At 37.3% G+C, this 22,053-nt stretch overlaps 1 long non-coding RNA gene across 1 annotated transcript in view; it reads right to left on the bottom strand.

Moving 5' to 3' along the window:
• Window positions 1-1,537: 1,537 nt before the first annotated feature.
• Window positions 1,538-22,053, bottom strand: part of LOC309856129 — a 76,200-nt gene continuing 55,684 nt past the window's right edge. The window contains exon 6 of the long non-coding RNA XR_014307075.1: window positions 1,538-1,619. This is a non-coding gene — a long non-coding RNA (uncharacterized lncRNA). The remainder of the gene's footprint in view (window positions 1,620-22,053) is intronic.

Raw genomic sequence — 22,053 nt, 5'->3', positions numbered from 1 at the left:
ATGGCTTCACAGGCAAATTCTGCTAAACATTTATAAAAGAGTTAATACCTATTCCTCTCAAACTATTAAAAAAAAAAAACAGAAAAGGAAGGAAAATTTCCAAATTCATTCTATGCTGCCAGCATTATCCTGATATAAAAGAGATAAAGACTCTACTAAAAAAGAGTACTACAGGCCAATATCCCTGAGGAACACAAATGCAAAAATCCTCAACAAAATACTAGCAAACTGATTCAAAAAATACATTTTTAAAAATCATTCACCACAATCAAGTGGGGTTTATTCCTGGGTTGCAGTGGTGGTTTAATATTTGCAAATCAATCAACATGATATACTACATTAATAAAAGAAAAGAACCATATGATTGGTTCAGAATGGATGAGAAAGGATGCAGAAAAAGCACTTGATAAAGTACAACATCCATTCATGATTTTTAAAAAAAAAACCTCAACAAAGTAGTTTTAGAGGGAACATACCTCAACATAATAAAGGCCATACATGTAAAGCCCACAGCTACTATCATCCTCCGTGTGGAAAAACTAAAGGCTTTTCCTTTACAGTTAGGAAAAAGACAGGGATGTCTACGCTAACCAGTGTTATTTAACATAGTACTACAAGTCCTAGCCATGGCAATCAGAGAGCACACAAAAATAAAAGGCATCCAAATCAGTAAGGAACCCAAACTTTTTGCAAACTATTACAGACGACTGATACTCTATATAAAAAAAATAAATTTAAAATAAAAAAAAAAAGCCCTAAGACTCCACCAAAAAACTGCTAGAATTGATGCACAAATTCAGTAAAGTTGCAGAATATAAAATTAACATATAAAAATCAGTTGCATTTCTGTACACCGACAATGAAGCAGCAGAAAGAGAACTTAAGGAATCAATCCCATTTAACTGCACCCAAAGTGATAAGATACTTAGGACTCAACTTAACCAAAGAGGTGAAAGACCTATACTCTGAAAACTATTTTTTAAAAGGCTGAAAGGAATTGGGAATGACAAAAAGAAATGGAAAAACATTCCAAGCTCATGGGCTAGAGGAACAAATATTGTTAAAATGTCTGTACTACTTCCAAGAAATCTATGCATTCAATGCAATCCCTATTAAAACACCAACAGCATTTTTCACAGAACTGGTACATACAATGCTAAAATGTGTATGGAAGCACAAAAAAAAAAAAAACCCTCAAATACCCAAAGCAACCTTGAAAAAGAAAAGCAAAGCTTGGAGGCATCATAATTCTGGACTTCAATGTATATTATAAAGCTATAGGAATCAAAACAGTATGGTTACTGGCACAAAAATAGACACAAAGATCAACAGAACAAAATAGAAAACCCAGATATAACCCCACAACTATGTGGTCCATTAATTTTCAACAAAGCAGGAAAGAATATCCAATGGGAAAAAGGCAGTCTCTTAACAAATAGTGTTGGGAAAACAGGACAGCAACATGTAAAAGAATGAGCCTGGACCACTTTCTTATATCATGCACAGAAATAAATTCAAAATGGATTAAATGTAATACCATAAACCATAAAAATCCTGAAGAGAACCCAGGCAGTAACTTCTTTGACTTCACCTCAGCAACTTCTTTCCAGATAGGTCTCCTGAAGCAAGGGAAATTAAAAAAACAACAATAATCTATTGGGATTAAAATAAAAAGCTTTTGCACAGGAAAGGAAACAATCAATAAAACTAAAAGACAACCTGTAGAATGGGAGAACATACTTGCAAATGAAATATCTGCTAAAGGGTTAGTATCCAAAATATATAAAAAACTTATAAAACTCAACATACGAAAAATAAAATAATCCAGTTTAAAAAATGGGCAGAAGACATAAATAGACATTTCTCCAGAGAAGACACCCAGATGGCAGGAGACACAGGAAAAGATGCTCAATCTCACTCATCAGTCAGGGAAATATGCCAAAACTACAATGAAGTATCACCTCACATCTGATGGCTAACATCAACAGCACTAGAAACAACAGATATTGGCGAAGATGTGTAGAAAAAGGAACACTCATGCACTGTTGGTGGGAAGGCAAACTGGCGTGGCCACTGTGGAAAACAATATGGAGGTTCCTCATAGTTAAAAATAGAAGTACCCTACCATTCAGCAATTATACCACTGGGTATTTATCTGAAGAATACAAAAACACTAAAGTGATTAATGTACCCTAATGTTTATAGCAGCATTATTTATAGTAACCAAATTATGGAAGCCTCCCAAGTGTCCATTAATTGATGAATGGATAAAGAAGATGTGGTGTATATATACAATGGAATATTATTCAGCCATAAAAACTAAAGAAATCTTGCCATTTGCAATAACATGGATGGAGCTAGAGAGTATTATGCTAAGTGAAACAGATCAAAGATAAATACCGTATGATTCTACTCATATGTAGAATTTAAGAAACAAAACAAATGAGCAAAGGGGAAAACAGAGAGAGAGAGACAAACCAAGAAATGGACTCTTAATTATAGAGAATAAGGGGATCACTACTAAAGGGGAGTTGGGGGGATGGCATGGGTTAAGTAGGTTATGGCAATTAAGGAGTGCACTTGTCATGATGAGTACTGGGTGGTGTATGGAATTGTTGAATCACTATATCATATACCTGAAACTAGCACTTAATGTTAACTAACTGGAATGAAAATAAAAACTTAAAAAATAGGACATAATTGGGAAAGACACAAATAAATGTAAAGAAAATCCATGTTCATGGATTAGAAAAACTAGTATTATTTAAATATGCATAACTACCCAAAGTGATCTTCAGTTTCAGTTCAATCACTATCAAAATCTCAACGGCATTTTTTCACAGAAATAGTAAAAATAATCATGAAATTTGTTTAGAAGAGCAAAATATCCTTAACAGCCAAAGTAAAAATCAGAGGTGGAGGCATTTTACTTCAAGGCATTTTACTTCCTGTATATAACAAAGCCATAGTAATCAAAACAGTATGATACTTGCATAAAAATAGATACATAGATCAATGGACTAGAATAGAGATTCCAATATAAACCCATGTATATATGGTCGACTAAACTTTGACAAGGGCTCCAAGACACACAGTGGGAAAAGGATAGTTTCCTCAAGAAATTTTGCTGGGGGTGGCCCTGGGTGGCTCAGCCATTAAGCGTCTGCCTTCAGCTCAGGTCATGATCCCAGGGTCCTGGGATTGAGCCCCACATTGGGCTTCCTGCTCAGCAGGAAGCATGCTTCTCCCTCTCACACTCCCCTTGCTTGTGTTCCCTCTCTCGCTGTGTCTTTCTTTGTCAAATAAATAAATAAAATCTTTTAAAAAAAAAAGAAACTTTGCTGGGAAAACTGGCTATCCACAGGCAAAAGAATGAAACTAGACTCCTACCTTATACCACTTAATTATACTGACATGGATTAAAGATTTACATGTAAGACCTGAAATTATAAAATTCCTAGATAAAACATAGATAAAATGTTTTTTGATACCAGTGTCTTGGTAATGATTTTTTTTAATATCACACAATAAGCACAGGCAATAAAAGCAAAAATAAATAAGTAGGGCTTCATCAGTCTAAAAAGCTTTTGTAGATCAAAGGAAGTAACAAAACAAAAAGACATCATATGAAGACATCATATGAAGACAGTATTTATAAACCATATATCTGACAAGAGGTTAATATCCAAAACATAAGGATCTTATACAACCCCATAGCAAAATAACAAATACTCTGATTTAAAAAGGGCAATGGAGGGGCACCTGGGTGGCTCAGTTATTTAAGTGTTAGACTCTTGATTTTGGCTCAGTTCATGATCTCAGAGTCCTGAGTTCAAGACGTGTGTGGTGTTACCCACTCAGCAGGGAGTCTGCTTGAGAGTCTCTCTCCTTCTCCTTCTGCCCCACCCCTGCTCTCTCTCACTCATGCTCTCTCTCTCTCTCAAATAAATAAATAAAATCCTTTTTTAAAGGCCAATAGATCTAAATAAGCATTTTTCTATAGAAGACACACAAATGGTAAACAAAGACGTGAAAAGATGCTCAACATTACTAATCACCAGGGAAATGCAAATCAAACCATAATGAAATATGACCTCATGCCTGTTAGGATGGCTTTTACCAAAAAGATAAGAGATAACAGTTGTTGGTGGAAATACGGAGAAATCAGATCCCTTGTATGCTGTTGGTGGAAATGTAAATTCGTATAGCCATTATGGAAAACAGTATGGAGATTCCTCAGAAAAGTAAAAATAGAACTACCGTATGGTCTAGCAATCCCACTTCTGGGTATATATCCAAAAGAAATTAAATTAGTACCTTTTTTTAAAATTTATTTATTTTCAGCATAACAGTATCATTTTTTTTTTCACCACACCCAGTGCTCCATGCAATCCGTGCCCTCTATAATATCCACCACCTGGTACCCCGACCTCCCAACCCCCCACCACTTCAAACCCTTCAGATTGTTTTTCAGAGTCCATAGTCTCTCATGATTCACCTCCCCTTCCAATTTCCCCCAACCCCCTTCTAACTCCCTATGTCCTCCATGCTTTTTGTTATGCTCCACAAATAAGTGAAACCATATGATAATTGACTCTCTCTGCTTGACTTATTTCACTCAGCATAATCTCTTCCAGTCCCGTCCATGTTGCTACAAAAGTTGGGTATTCGTCCTTTTTTTTTTAAGATTTTATTTATTTAGGGGCACCTGGGTGGCTCAGTGGGTTAAGCCTCTTCCTTCGGCTCAGGTCTGTCTGTCAAATAAATAAATAAATAATCTTTAAAAAAAATATTTTATTTATTTATTTGACAGAGATCACAAGTAGGCTGACAGACAGACAGAGAGAGAGGCAGAAGCAGGCTCCCTGCCGAGCAGAGAGCCCAATGTGGGGCTCAATCCCAGGACCCTGGGATCATGACCTGAGCCGAAGGCAGAGGCTTAACCCACTGAGCCACCCAGGTGCCCCTAAATTAGTATCTTGAAGAGATATCTGCTCTTCCCTATTCACTACAGTGTATTCTCAATAGTTAAGAGATGGAAATGATTTAAGTGTCCATCAATGAATGAATGGATGAAGATGAAGTGTGTGTACACATACACAAACACACACAATATGGAATATTATTTAGCCCTAAAAAGGAAAGAAATACTGCAATTTGCTACTACACTGATGAACCTAGAGGACACTATGCTAAATGAAATTAAATGCTGTTTGGTCTCATTTACTTATGGAATCTAATGGGAAAAAAACTTATAGAAACAGATAGTAGATGTATGGTTACTAGGGCCTTATGGATGGAATAGATGCAGTCATGCTTATCAAGGAGTACAACACTTCAGTTTTAAATGACAATATCCCAGGAATATGTACATGTTATAATGTACATGATGACTACAGTTTATAAAACCATATTTGTATATGAAATTTGCTAAGAGAGTAGACCTTAAGTGATACATAAAAAAGGTAACTATGGAAAGATGGCAAAGGAGTAGCAGACTGAGATGACATCAGGTCACAGGAGTTCAGCTAGATAGTTATCAAACCATTCCAAACACCTACAAATCCAACAGGAGATCAAAGAGAAGAAGAGCAGCAATTCCAGAAACAGAAAACCAACCACTTTCTCAAAGTTTATTTTATAAATAACTTTCAAAAAAAATTTATAAACCTTCATTATTATAGTCATATTTTATCCTTCATTGTATCTAACTTTATTTATTGTATACATATAGTGTTTTTTCACCTAAAAATGTTTGGGATACAATTTCTTCTAATAGATCAAAATATACCCTCAATCTAGCACAGGGTTTTGTTCTAGTCTCCAGCCTAAGCAAATTTTCTCCACTTTCTTTTTCTTTCTTTTTCCAACCAACTTATCAATTCTTTTTTTAGAATTTTTTTTAAATTTTCACCTTTACAGTCATATTCCATCCCTTCATTGTGTTTACCCCTGTTTTTGTATATACATAAGTTTTTCTTACTTTAAAATTTGGGGAGGTAATTTCTTCTAAGAGACCAAAATATACCCAAAATCAAAAGAATGGCTCTGTTCTATTCATCAGTCTAATATATATATTCTTTTTAATTATTTAAAAAAAAATTTTTTAAACTTCTTTTTACCCCCACACATTTCCCCCCAATTTGGAGTCTCTTCTGATTTGGTTAGCATACACTTTTCTGGGGTCTTTGCCACCCTTTTAGTATTTTACTTGCTCCTTCATATACTCTTATCTGGACAAAATGACAAGACAGAAAAATTCACCACAAAAAAAAGAACAAGAGGCAGTACCGAAGGCTAGGGACCTAATCAATACAGACATTGGTAATATGACAAATCTAGAGTTAAGAATGACGACTCTCAAGGTGCTGCTGGGCTCAAAAAAGGTATGGAAGATATTAGAGAAACACTGTCTTGAGAAATAAAAGCCTTTTCTGGAGAAATAAAAGAACTAAAATCTAAAAAAGCTGAAATCAAAAAAACTATTAATGAGGTGATATCAAAAAAGGAGGCAGGATAAAACAGGCAGAAGAGAGAATTAGTGATATAGAAGACCAAATGATGGAGAATAAAGAAGCAGAGCAAAAGAGAGATAAACAACTACTGGACCACAAGGGGAGAATTCGAGAGATAAGTGATACCATAAGATGAAACAATATTATAATAATTGGGATTCCAGAAGAATAAGGGTTGGGGCAGAATGTATATTGGAGAGACCTCGAATAGCCAGAGGAATGTTGAAAAAGAAAACCAAAGTTGGTGGCATCACAATTCCAGACTTCAAGCTCTATTACAAAGCTGTCATCATCAAGGCAGTATGGCACTGGACAAAAACAGACACATAGATCAATGGAACAGAATAGAGAGCCCAGAAAAAGACCCTCAATTCTATGGTCAACTAATCTTTGACAAAGCAGGAAAGAATGTCCAATGGAAAAAAAGACAGCCTTTTCAACAAATGGTATTGGGAAAATTGGACAGCTACATGCAGAAGAATGAAATTGGACCATTTCCTTACACCCCACACAAAAATAGACTCAAAATGGATGAAGGACCTCAATGTGAGAAAGGAATCCATCAAAATCCTTGAGGAGAACACAGGCAGCAACCTCTTCGACCTCAGCCACAGCAACATCTTCCTAGGAACATCGCCAAAGGCAAGGGAAGCAAGGGAAAAAATGAACTATTGGGATTTCATCAAGATCAAAAGCTTTTGCACAGCAAAGGAAACAGTTAATAAAATCAAAAGACAACTGACAGAATGGGAGAAGATATTTGCAAATGACATATCATATAAAGGACTAGTGTCCAGAATCTATAAAGAACTTAGCAAACTCAACACCCAAAGAACAAATAATCCAATCAAGAAATGGACAGAGGACATGAACAGACGTTTCTGCAAAGAAGATATCCAGATGGCCAACAGACACATGAAAAAATGCTCCATATCACTCGGCATCAGGGAAATACAAATCAAAACCACAATGAGATATCACCTCACACCAGTCAGAATGGCTAAAATCAACAAGTCAGGAAATGACAGATGCTGGCGAGGATGCGGAGAAAGGGGAACCCTCCTACACCGTTGATGGGAATGCAAGCTGGTGCAGCCACTCTGGAAAACAGCATGGAGGTTCCTCAAAATGTTGAAAATAGAACTGCCCTATGACCCTGCAATTGCACTACTGGGTATTTACCCTAAAGATACAAACGTAGTGATCCAAATTCAACACCCAAAGAACAAATAATCCAATCAAGAAATGGGCAGAGGACATGAACAAACATTTCTGAAAATATATTTTATTTAACCCAATACACCTGAAATATTGTCAATTTATAATCATGCTTATTTTTAAAATATTAAGTTAACAATAATGCTAAATTCTGAGCCCTTTGGGACCACTAAATTCTTATTTAAAGAAACAAATGAAGATCATAAAAACTAAAATCCATCTTCAATTTTTCTTCTAAGACAGCAAGATTTCAAAATCCAAAGAAAAACATGCATGAATTTACCAATGTGGAATGTCTATATTGACTAGTAAACAATGCTTAATAAACTAGAGGTATAAAATGTATAGAAAATTCAGTTAAAATTTTTCAGATACTTTGAAGGCCAAGTAATCATTTGTTAGCAAATATTGCAAGCCTTGAACTCAAAGGCTATTTTAAAAGGCCTTTTTAAAAACGACATTTTAAAATTACTTACAGTGAAAAATATTTAAAGTTATAAACTGTATCCATGTAAAGTTATATATCATATCCATGGATTTAGTAACTAAAAACATTTTTAGTAGTCACGTTCTATAGATATGATTACAGACATCCAGTTATCTAGGAGGCAGAAAATATCTTATTTCTAATTGTTCATTAAACAAAACATTGACTTTATTTAATTCTACATTGTTTCTAGGATTGTGAAACTGTTTATTAATATATTAATTAATTTTTAATATCCCAGAATATAGTTCTATTTTACCTAAATATAAAAGTAACCAGAAAGGCAGGTAATATTAATGAGCAGTCTATGTCAGCTTCTTTAAAAGGGATGAAATGTTTCTAACTACTATTCACAATATGTTGAAACTGATAAGGAAACTAAATTATTAACACACATTGAAAAAGTGAACACATTTTTCAATAAATATCTAATATAGTCCTCTATCAAAAATGAATAATTTTAGGGGCGCCTGGGTGGCTCAGTGGATTAAGCTGCTGCCTTCGGCTCAGGTCATGATCTCAGGGTCCTGGGATCGAGCCCCACATCGGGCTCTCTGCTCAGCAGGGAGCCTGCTTCCCCCTCTGTCTCTGCCTGCCTCTCTGCCTACTTGTGATCTCTCTCTGTCAAATAAAATAAATAAATTTTTTTAAAAAATGAATAATTTTATTGGGTCTGTTAACAAATGCCTCAGTATTTAAAGATAAATGTTCATGAAACAAAATTAGCAAATTGTTACTACAATGTCTCAAATTATAACAAAAAGACAAGATGTTATATTAAGATATTTTAAATCAATAAAAAACAGGCATACAGATTATAAAGGAAGTGATAACACCAACTCTATTCATTGACATGGTTGTCTATATAGTTAGTCCTAAGGAATCTACAAAAAAAACCCTCCAGGAAATAATTTCATTTAGCAAGGTGACAAGATATAAACTCAACACATAAAAATCAATCATATTTTCATAAATTACTAATGAACAATTTGGAAACTGAAATTAAAAACAATACCATTTACCATTGGGGTAAATTGGAAGGGGAGGTGAACCATGAGAGACTATGGACTCTGAAAAACAGTCTGAGGGTTTTGAAGGGGTGGGGGAGCTTTGCTCAGTGCCAGTATCATAGCCAATGAGGTTTATCCGAGGCGCGATTATTGCTAATTGAAAGGGTGGGGGGGTAGGAGGTCGGGGTACCAGGTGGTGGGTATTATAGAGGGCACGGATTGCATGGAGCACTGGGTGTGGTGCAAAAATAATGAATACTGTTAGGCTGAAAATAAAAAATAAATTTAAAAATTTTTAAAATTTTTAAAAATACCATTTATAAAAGCTTCAAATGCATATAAAGTGTGTAGGTGTAATTCTAACAAACTATATGCAGTATAAAATACTCATGAAAGAAATAAAGAAAAGCTACATATATGGAGAGACATGTCATATTCATGAATTTGAAGACCCAGCATTACAGCCATGTCAGTCTTCCAAAATTGATCTGTAAGTTTTAATGCAGTTACAATACAGAGGGCACTTGTTATGATGAGCACTGGGTGTTGTATATAAGTGATAAATCACTGAATTTTACTCCAGAAACCAATATTGCACTGCATCTTAACTAACAAAATTTAAATTAAAAAAATACTCCAGCAGGGTTTTTTGTAGCTATAGGTAAGCTGATTCTAAAATTTATACAAGAAATGCAAAGGAAATAACATAGCCAAGACAATTTTTAAAAAGAAAAATGAAGCTGAAGGAATTATGTGATTTATTTATTATAAAAGCACATAACATAAATGTTACCATCTTAACCACTTGTAAGTGTACACTTTAGTGTGTAAATTTGTAATGTTAGTGCCTGACATTAAGCTTTTGATTGCCAAGGCATCCATTTTAAAGACATCTGTCTCAAGGAAACATATTGACAACTATACAACTAGATAAAGAGCCCAGCTGCTCTACCCATGAAATTCCCATTTTAGAAAGCCCTGATTGACTTAGGTAATTGACCACTTGAGTGACCCTCCATTTCCCTTCCCGTGTTTTAATTCCCAATCTTATGTTTTAAATCACCAATACAGAGTGAACACCTGAAATGCTAGGCACCCCACCTTCAGCCCCAATAACTGGGGAGCCCCAGGTCCGTGTTCTCTCTTTCTTACCTGCAGCATTGCTATGCGGCCTCTGGTGTGCCATGTACTCTCCAGGTCTTAATGAGTAAAGAATGTTTTTTTCAAAGTTCCCTGATGGTTGTTCTGAAGTGCATCCTGTAATCATAAGAACCACAAGGGCTGGTCCAGCCACAATACTGACTCTGGTTAGGGGAAGTGCTTGTAGAGCTCAACACAAGTTGTATGGGCCCAGGTGAGTGCCCCCAGGGATTCCTAATTGACAGCATCACTATTAATAGGCTGAGACTGACAGAAAGCTGCCTAGCAGCAGGATTGCAATGATTGCTCTTGTTATTAACTGAAGGAAATGCCCTTTAGCTGCAACTGACTTAATAACTGGTTAACCCAGGTGGGTAACACTGCTTACTGGTGGTCTCTCACACTGCTATGTGCTTTTGCATATTGCCTCAGCTGTGTGTTGCCTGCAGTATCCATCCTAAAATGTCACCATTGCCATAATAACTCAACAATCTCCGAGAGCAGCAGCGTGATCAAAGCCATGTGGACCAATGAGACAATTAGACCACTTAATTGACTATTAATATGTGTGAAGTTCCTTCATGCCTCAAGGCCAAGAAGAGCTAAGAGGTGGGGGAGTGGATCACAAAGTTATTGTCACCACACAAGGAAAATCTCACCACTAAAGGCATGAGGAATAGATACTACCCTACATAAAGGGAAGGGAGATCTCTGCCTGTGACTGCTGAATTGGTGGGTTCAGCAAGGACTGTGTGTCAACCCAGATGAGTAAAAAAGCTTTGCAACAGGAGACCAGTGGCACCATGAAAAGAGAAATGCAGCAGAGACCTAATGTCTCTGCTTTGGCACTTCAAATTCATGCTGTTGCTCTTCATCTCCTGACCTGATGTGATATTATGGGTCCAATCCCTGGTGTGATGTTGCTAAAAAATTAATGGACAAATATAAAAGTCCTGAAAATATGGTGCCAGCATCTCCTAAGGACCCCAAGGAGGTATACTAGCTCCTTGATAAGTGCAAAAGCCCTATGAAGATTCCTGAACATTGCCTAGTGCCTTGGCACACCAACATATCAAGGCTTGGGTATTGTGCTCCAGAGGTGTAGGGACTTTTTCCAAAGACTCTCCATATTGTTGTAGCAAAGGTTGATTCCAGTCCTGAAGAGGTGGATTGGAACACCCTGGAAAGGGAAGTGGCTGCCTATGAAGAAGGCTCACAAGGGCATCATCCACAGATTTTTCTGGTAACACATAAGTTTAAGGTAATAAGAAGAATCAGAAAGTAGAAACTGAGGATCAGAAACTATAGCTTAACTTAAATTTAAAAACCTTTTTAAAAAGATTTCATGCAGTAGGAAGGAAAGAAGGGAACCGATTAACTAATTACAGGTTTTTTGAACAGCTGCTGAATTGTTACTCACAGCTACCAAAATACTTGAACTGACTAGTATCTCAAAAGACTGTAAAATCTACACCTTCTCAAAGATACATCTAGGCTCTATGTCCTCTTCCTCTGGGACCACACATCCTGAATCCCCTTGCCTTTCCTCTGAATGGAGCGGAAACAAGAAACATGCCTCATGAAGCTTTCCTGTTACCAAGGGAAAAGCTGACAGGGTTATCAAGTCCTCTACTGAGGATGAAGAGGGAGGATGGAATGCAAAGGCCTCTAAAGCTATGGATATTCATACCATGACCCTTCCTCTCCTTACATGGATAATATTGCCTGACACCATGCCTGTTTTTCCATCATGATAATCACTGCTAAAATTCACAATGAATGGAACACATTAGATGAGGTTGGTCTCTTGCTGCACAAAATTGGCATGGTCCAACTGATTGTCATTTCCATGACCAAAGTGACCAAAATCACCCCGTCTTTATTTCTAACTCTGAAAAGGCCCCCATTTGATTCTGAGTCCAGAGAATTCTTTTTGCAGGGTGCTCCCTGTAATTACAGGGTGGCACTATGAGATTTTATTGGGTCACCCAAAACTATCTAAAAGTCACTGGAAAAATAAACTGTAGGGACTCCTCAAGATAAAAAGCTTCCGCACAGCAAAGGAAACTATCAACAAAACTAAAAGGCAACCTTCAGATTGGGGGAAGATATTTCCAAATGACATATCTAATGAAGGATTAATATCCAAAATTTATAAAGAACTTATCAAGCTCAACATCCAAAAAACAAATCCAGTTAAAAAATGGACAGACAACAAGAATAGACATTTTCCCAAAGAAGACAGAGGGCTAACAGACATGAAAAGATGCTCAAAATCACTCATCATCAGGAAAATACAAATTAAAGCCATGAGGAGATACCACCACACACTAGAACAACTGAAATTAATAACACTGGAAAAAACAGATGTTGTCAAGGCTGGAGAAAGGGGAACCCTCTTACACCATTAGTGAGAATACAAACTGGTGCAGCCATTCGGGAAAACAGTATGGAGGTTCCTCAAAAAGTTAAAAATAGAACTACCCCTGATCCAACAATTGCACTACTAGGTATTACAGAAAGGATATAAAAATACCGATTCAAAGGGATAATATACCCCAATGTTCATAGCTGCAATATCAATAATAGCCAAATAATGGAAAGAGCCCAAATGTGCACTGATGAACGGACAAAGAAGATGTAGTTCATATATATATATACAATGGAATATTACTCAGCCAAAAAAGGGTTGAAATCTTGCCATTTACAACAACATGGGTGGAGCCAGAGTATATTATGCTGGGTGAAATAAGTCAGTCAGTGAAAGACATGCTATATGATTTCACTCATATGTGGAATTTTTTAAAGATTTATTTAATTGAGAGAGAGAGAGGGAGAGAGCTCAGGGAGAGGTGACAGAGAGAGATGGAGAGAGAGAATCTCAAGCAGATTCCCTGCTGAATATGGACCCTGAGGTGGGGCTCAGTCCCACAACTCTGAGATCATGACCTAAGCAAAATCAAAAGTCAGATGCTTAACACCAAGGCACACTTTATACATGGAATTTAAGAAACAAAACGGATGAACACGGGCAGGGGGTGGGTAGTGAGTCAAACCATAAAACAGACTCAACTATAGAGAACAAACTGAGGGTTGCTGTAAGGGAAGTGGGTGGGGAGATGGGTTAAATGGGTATTAAGGAAAGCACTTGTGCTGAACACTGGGTATTGTATATAAATAATGAATCACTAAATTCTACTCCTGAAACTAATATTACACTATATGTTAATTAACTGGAATTTAAATAAAAACTTGAAACTAAAAATTATAAAAATAAAATTAAAATTAAAGGTACTGGAGGACATTGATATGGTTGCTAGACATGGGGAGATACCCAGATACACCAGAGTTATACCCTTCCATATATGCTGCCCCAGAAATTTCCCTTGGACAAATTTCCCTCAACAAAAAGGACTCCCCACCCATCTCCAATAAACCCTTACCTAATTTTGCCCCTTATGAGAAAACACAGGCAAACCTCTACTGGGAGTGACAAAAACTTGATGTTCCTGGCCACTTTACCTCTGGACAGCCAGTCCCTAAACCCTGGGCCCTAAAACTAGTATTCTTGCAGCTACAGTCCTATTCTGCCATCCATCCTCTTGCCACACAGCCACCCTCTAATCACTGTGGCCTCAACCTAGTGCCACTACTCTTATTTCCCCCTTCCCTGACCTCCAAGACTGGAAGACATCTAACCCCCTACCCTAGGAAATTGATGGTTCCTTGGGGCTTGTCCCACCTCTTGGGGACAATCATCTCTATACCACTCTAGTAATCCATTGAGATGATAAAAATGCACAGTCCTGAGGCACGTGGGTGGCTCAGTCAGTTGAGTGTCCCACTCTTGATTTTGGCTCAGGTCATGATCTCAGGTTTGTGCAATCGGGCCCCAAGTCAGACATGGAACCTGCTTGGGATTCTCTCTCCCTTTCCTTGTAACCCTCCCCACCTCTCTAAGAAAATGCAGCCCTTCTTGGTAGACCCTGGGGCCCCAGTCACTGTCATTCCAGGCAATCCCACCAAATTCCACAAATTCCACAAATGCACCTAAAGAGCATTGTTAGTGTACAAACCCATTCAGGTATAACTATTAAGACCATTCACCTTAATTAACCAGCTTCCTCTGGTGGTGCCTCCCCACCCTGGTTCTTTTCTCCCTATTATAGGCATGGAGGCATTTGACATAATTCCATGCTATATGGAACAAGCCCAAATTCTTGGCTTTCCTGGTAGGACTTGCCAAATGGATGCCAGCGACTCTCCCTCCTCAGGTCAAGATGGCAAACACTTCCCAATAACTGATTTAAAGATGACATTGAATGTCTATATCCTGTCATTAAAATTTTGCTTGAGACTGGAGTCATTAAGCCCATAATCTCCCCTTTTGATAGCCCCATTTGGATGGCATTTAAGCCAGGCACTAATGAACAAAATCTCATAATTGGCTATTGAAACCTCCTCCAATTAAGGCTCCAATTCATATTATTGTAGAATTGATTGGGAACATGCAATGGCCCAAGAAGCATCCATGGGTCATCGACCTTGCTAATATGTTATTTTCTGTTCCCATTGCAAATGAACTCCAAAACCAATTTTCTTTCATTTTTGAAGGGGCTCAATATATATTTATGGGTCTCCTCAAAGGAAATTTAAATAGCTCTGCAATTGTTCATAACCTCTGATGCCAGTATTTACATCCCTCACAATTGGAAAGGTACTGTTTTTTGGCATTGTATTATGCTGAGGAGTTCTGAGAAAGTACAGGAAAATTTACACACCCTCACAGACTAGCTACATCAACAATTGCGCCTAACAAGTCCCAAGGTCCAGCCTCATCTGTCAAGTTTCTGGGCATCATGTAGTCTTCTGAGGGCTGAGAAATTTCTCCAACAGTCAAACATCACTTATTCACCATTAAACCACTCACTACCCTAAAAACAGTCACAACACATACTAGGAATTCTCACATTCTGAAGGCAACACATCCCTCATACCTCACTAATGCTTTACCCTATATATGCAAGCACATAAAATTCTACCACCTTCCATTGGGATTAAGCCCCGCATTGTGCTTTGGAACCTGCCCAGCAGGCAGTTCAGTAAGTCTTACTTTTGGTCCTACCTAGCTCCGCATTCCAAATGAGACCACAACTGACTATGCCTCCTGGAGTTTCTGGACCAAACAAGAATCTACCTGGCTTCCTATGGGGTTTTCAACTAACTGCCTACTTCCAGTGGCAACCTGCTATACTCCCCTTGAATGCCAGCTTTTGTCATCCTATTGGGCTCTTTTAGAAACTGAGGCCTAAACTGGCCCCCACTGGGTAATAACTCAGACCTGAGCTCCTTTATTGTCCTGAGAAATGCCTCCCAGTAGAAACTCTGCATGACCACTGATGCCTCCTTGATAAAATGGAAATGGTACCTTTAGGAGAGGGCTAAACCTGATGTCAGAGGCCTTGCCAAATAACAAGGGGATGTGGCTTCCCTTGCCTGAAAGCATTGAGGAAGTGATAGTAGCACCCTGCTTCCTCTTCTTCTGGCTGCTTGAGGAACCCCTTAGGACCAATTCTCAGAGACAGATGGGGGTCAATATTGTTTCCTGATGGTAGAACATACACCTTTGTACAACACTGTACACAATGCAGCTTGTTGGAAGACCATAGCATTCTACCTAGCCTTAAGCACCTGACTAGTTGAGGAGGACACTCCAGGTTCAGCCCAGTTGATGCAACTTGTAGCTGTTCATTTCGCCCTTAAGGAAGCAAAAAAGGGCTTTTCACAACTCCACATTTTCATAGACTACTGGGTTGTTGTTAGTGGCCTTGTGGTTTGGTCTGGCCAGTGGCTAAGGGGACAATGTTCTCATAAAAGGCAAGTCCTTCTGGGGCACTCAGATATGGAAGTGATTAACAGAGTCCCCAGTTTCTATTATTGTTACTCACATTTCTGCTTATACTAACCACTGCACACTAGAAGACATTTTCAACAATATTTTAGAATCTCTCACTAAGACCTCCACAATCTGCCTGGTACAGACTCCTCAGGGTATTAACTTTTCCCACTAGCTCACAAAATGGATCTACACAACCTCAGGTGATTGGAGAATTCAGCCTTAATAACTTGGGCTCAAGTGAAGCGACTCCCTCAGTCTTCAGTGGCAGTCAAGTTTGTTGGTTTGCTCATATACCAAACAATGTAGACCATCCAGAGGGGGGTATACTCCAGGGGAAACCAACCATACTTCTGTTTTGGTGTATTGATTTCATCAGCCCACTGCTCCCTTCTGTTGGGATTTCCAGATATGCCATTAAAATCATATACACAATTGATGAATTGTTGAACACTACATCAAAAACTACTGATGTACTATTATATATTGACTAATTGAAAGTAATAATAAAAAATCATCAATACTTACATGGGACTCCTCTTGGTGACCCCAACCCAGAATTTCTCTTCAAAACAGGTAATATTTTCCTTACTAAATTTGTTCTTGTTCCCTTTGGATCATCAAACATTATTGACCCTGACCATGGTACTCATTTTACCTCTCAAGAGAAACAGTGGTCTATCCAATATAATATTCTTTGGAAAATCAATCTAGACTATTGCTGCAAGTCAGAAGACCTCATTGAGCACCATAATAGCCTTCTCTTTTTCAGTATAGTTGACATATAATAGCATATTAGTTTCAGGTGTACAACATAGTGATTCAATAATTATGTAAATTATAAAATGCTCACAATGATAAATTTAGTTATCATCTGTCACCATACATAGTTATTTTAATATTATTGACTCTATTCCCTATGCTGTAGTTTTATCTCTGTGACTTATCAATTTTATAACTGGAAGATTGTACTGCTTAATTCTCTTCACTCATTTTACCCATCCCCCTTTAACTCCAGAAACCACCAGTCTACTCTCTGTATTTATGAGTCTTTCTCTTTTGTTTACTAATTTGTTTTGTTTTAAATTCCATATATACATGAAATCATATGGTACCTGTCTTTCTTTCTCTACTTATTTCACCTAGCATAATACCCTCTAGATCCATCCATGTTGTCACTAATGGTAAGATTTAATTTTTTTAAATGGCTATTAGTCTATTGTGTATGTATACCATATCTTCTTTATCCATTCATTTACCAATGGACACAGGTTGTTTCAATATCTTGGCTCTTGCAAATAACACTGCAATAAATATAGAGGTGCATATATCCTTTAGAATTAGTGTTTTTGTTTTCTTTGGGTAAATATCCAGAAATGAAATTAATGGGTAGTAGGGTATTCCTATTTTTAATTTTTTGAGGAGTCGCCATTCTGTTTTCCATAGTCACTGAACCAATTCACATTCCCAATTATAGTGCATGAGAGTTCCATTTTTCAACATCCTTGCCAATATTTGTTATTTCTTCATTTTTCTTCTTTTTTAAAAGATTTTATTTATTTGTTAGAAAGAAAGAGTGCACAACAGGGGAAGCAGCAGCCAGAGGGAGAAGCAGGTTCCCTGCTGAGCAAGAAGCCCAATGTGGGACTCACTGTCAGGACCCTGGGATCATGACCTGAGCCAAAGGCAAATGCTTAATCAACTGAGCCACCCAGGTGCCCCTATTTCTTCTCTTTTTGATACTAGCCATTTTGGTCCAGTTTCACATAGACCAATGGAAAAGAACAGAGAGCCCAGATATGGACCCTCAACTCTACGGTCAAATAATCTTCAACAAAGCAGGAAAAAATATCCAATGGAAAAAGGACAGTCTCTTCAATAAATGGTGCTGGGAAATTTTGACAGCTATGTACAGAAGAATAAAACTCAACTATTCTCTTCACCATACACAAAGATAAACTAAACACGGATGAAAGACCTCAAGGTGAGATAGGAATTGATCAAAATCCTGGCGGAGAACATAGGCAGTAGCCTCTTCAACACTGGCCACAGCAACTTCTTTCAAGACATGTCTCCAAAAGCAAGGGAAACAAAAAAAAAATGAACTTTTGGGACTTCATCCAGATAAAAAGCTTCTACACAGCAAAGGAAAGAATAAACGAAACAAAGAAGCAACCTGCAGGATGGGAGAACATATTTGCAAATGACACTACAGACAAAGGCTGATATTCAAGATCTATAAAGAACTTCTCAAATTCAACCCCCAAAATATAAATAATCAAATTTTAAAAATGGGCAGAAGACATGAATAGACACTTCTCCAAAGAAGACATACAAATGGCTAACAGACACATGAAAAAAATGTTCATCAGCAGCAGCCATCAGGGAAATTCAAATCAAAACCACATTGAAAGTGCTCTTTGGCAGCACATATACTAAAACCACATTGAGATACCACCCTACACTGGTTAGAATGGCAAAAATTGACAAGGCAAGAAATAACAAATGTTGGAGAGGATGTGGAGAAGGGGGAACCCTCTTACACTGTTGGTAGGAATGAAAGTTGGTACAGTCACTTTAGAAAACAGTGTGGAGTTTCCTCAAAGTTAAAAATTGAGCTAGCTACCCTATGACCCAGCAATTGCACTACAGAGTATTTATTCCAAAGATACAGATGTAGTGAAAAGAAGGGCCATTTGCACCCCAAAATTCATAACAACAATGTCCACAATAGCCAAACTGTGGAAAGAACCAAGATGCCCTTCAACAGAAGAATGGATAAAGAAGATGTGGTCCATATATACAATGGAGTATTACTTAGCCATCAAAAAGGATAAATACTCAACTTTTGCATAAATATGGATGGGACTGGAGAAAATTATGCTAAGTGAAATAAGTCAAGCAGAGAAAGTCAATCATCATATGGTTTTACTTATTTGTGGAACATAAGGAATAGCATGGAGGACATTAGGAGAAGGAAGGGGATAATGAAGGTGGGGGGGAATTGAGGGGGAGACAAACCACATGAGACTACAGACTCTGAGAATCAAACTGAGGGTTTTAGAGGGGAGGGGGTAGTGGGATGGGTGAGCCCGGGCATGGGTATTAAGGAGGGCCCATATTGCATGGATCACTGGGTGCTATATGCAAACAATCATGGAATACTACATCAAAAACTAATGAGGTACTGTATGGTGACTAAAATAATAAAAAATAAATAGTTAATTAAAAGGTATGATACTGGAAAATTTAAAAATTAAAAAAAAATGGTCCAGTTTCACTCTTCTACATGTGGTTGTTCAGTTTTCCCAGCACCATTTATTGAAGAGACTGTCCTTTTCCATTGGATAGTCTTTCCTATTTTGTTGAAGAGTAATTGACCATGGAGTTGAGGGTCCATGTCTGGGCTCTCTATTCTGTTCCATTGATCTATATGTCTGTTTTTGTGCCAGTACCATACTGTCTTGGTGACTACAGCTTTGAATAGAGCTTAAAGTCTGGCGTTGTGATTCTACTGGCTTTGGTTTTCTTTTTCAATATTTCTCTGGCTATTCAGGTTTTTTTTTTCTGGTTCCAAGAAATTTTAGGATTATTTGTTCCAGCTCTGTGAAAAATGTTGATGGTATTTTGATAGGAATTGCATTATATATGTAGGTTGCTCTAGGTAGCATAGACATTTTAACAATATTTGTTCTTCCAATCCATGAGCATGGAATGTTTTTCCATTTCTTTGTATCTTCTTCAATTTCTTTCATAAGTGTTCTGTAGCTTTTAGAGTACAGATCCTTTATCTCTTTGGTTAGGTTTATTCCTAGGTATCTTATGGTTTTTGGTCCACTTGTAAATGCAATCAGTTCTTTACTTTCTCTTTCTTCTGTCTCATTGTTAATGTATAGAAATGCAAGTGATTTCTGTGCAATGATTTTATATCCTCTATTTTGCTGAACTCCTGTATGAGTCCTAGCAAGTTTGGAGTGGAGTCTCTTGGGTCTTCCACATAAAGTAACATGTAATCTGTGAAGAGTAAGGGTTTGATTTCTTCTTTGCCAATTTGAATGTCTTTTATTCCTTTTTGTTGTCTGACTGCTGAGGCTGGTACTTCTCATACTACATTGAACAACAGTGGTGAGAGTGGACATCCTTGTTGTGTTCCTGACCTTAGGGGAAAAGCTCTGTTTTTTTTCCCCCATTGAAAATGACATTCACAGTGGCCTTTTCATATATGGCTTTTATGATATTAAGCTATGTTCCCTCTATCCCTATACTATGGAGAGTTTTAATCAAGAAAGGACGCTGTATTTTATCAAATGCTTTTTCTGCATCAAGTGAAAGAATCATATGATTCTTGTCCTTTCTTTTGTTAATGTGATGTATCACATTGGTTGATCTGTGAATGTTGAACCAACACTGCAGCCCAGAAATAAATACCACTTGGTCTTGGTGAATAATCCTTCTAATGTACTGTTCAACCATATTGGCTAGTATCTTGGTGAGAATTTTGGTATGCATGTTCATCAAGGTTATTAGTCTATAATTCTCCTTTTTGATGGGGTCTTTTGTCTGGTTTTGGGATCAAGGTAATACCAGCCTCATAGCACAAGTTTGGAAGTTTTCATTCCCTTTATATTTTTTGAAACAGCTTCAGAAGAATAGGTATTAGTTCTTTAAATGTTTGGTAGAATTCCCCCTGGGAAGCCATCTTGCCCTGGAATCTTATTGGGAGATTTTTTATTATTGCTTCATTTTCCTTGCTGATTATGGGTCTGTTCAGGTTTTCTATTTTTTCCTGATTCAGTTTTGGTATTAACTCTTCTTTAAATGTTTGGTAGTATTTACCTGTTAAGCCATCTGGTCCTGGACTTCTGTTTGTTGGGGTTTTTAAAATTACTGATTCAATTTCTTTGTAGGTTATCAGTCCGTTAGAGTTTTCTATTTCTTCCTGTTTCAGTTTTGGTAGCTTATACATTTCTAGGAATTTGTCCATTTCTTCTAGGTTGTCCAATTTTTCGCCTCTAGTTTTTTGTAATATTCTCTTATAATTGTTGTGTTTCTCTGGTTTGGGTTGTTTTATCTCCTCTCTCATCGGTGATTTTATTTCTTTCTCATTTCTTTTTCATACATCTGGCTAGAGGTTTATCAATTTTATCATTTTTTTCAAGGAACCAGCTTCTGGTTTCCTTGATCTGTTCCATTGTTTTCTTTGTTTCTATATCATTTGTTTCTGCTCTAATCTTTATTATTTCCTTCCTTCTGCTGGCTTTCATTTGTTTTTCTTTTTCAAGCTTCTTTAGGTGTATAGTTAGGTTGCTTATTTGAGATTTTTCTTGTTTCTTGAGTTAGGCCTGTATTGCTATATACTTCCCTCTTAAGACCACATTTGCTGCATCCAAAACGTTTTGGACTGTTTCGTGTTGTCATTTTTATTTGTCCATGTACTTCTTTATTTCTTCTTTTATTTCCTGGTTGACCCATTCATTGTTTAGTAGAACATTGTTTAACCTCCATATATGTATGAAGATTTTTTTTCTTGTGATTGACTTTGTTTCATAGTGTTGTGGTCTGAAAAGGTGCATGGTATGACTTCAATCTTTTTTATTTTTTTGAAACCTCTTTTGTGACCTAATATGTGATCTATTTTGCAGAATGCTCCATGTGTACTTGAAAAGAACGTGTATTCTGCTGTTTGAGGATGGGATGTTTTGAATATCTCTGTTAGGTCCCTCTAGTCCAGTTTGTCATTCAAAACCATTGTTTCTTTGTTGATTTTTTGTTTAGATGATCTGTTCA

The sequence above is a fragment of the Mustela nivalis genome (assembly GCF_964662115.1).
Source record: "Mustela nivalis genome assembly, chromosome: X".
NCBI lineage: Eukaryota > Metazoa > Chordata > Mammalia > Carnivora > Mustelidae > Mustela > Mustela nivalis.
The sequence above is the reverse complement of the archived record's forward strand: the minus strand, read 5'-3'. Positions and strand labels throughout refer to the sequence as shown.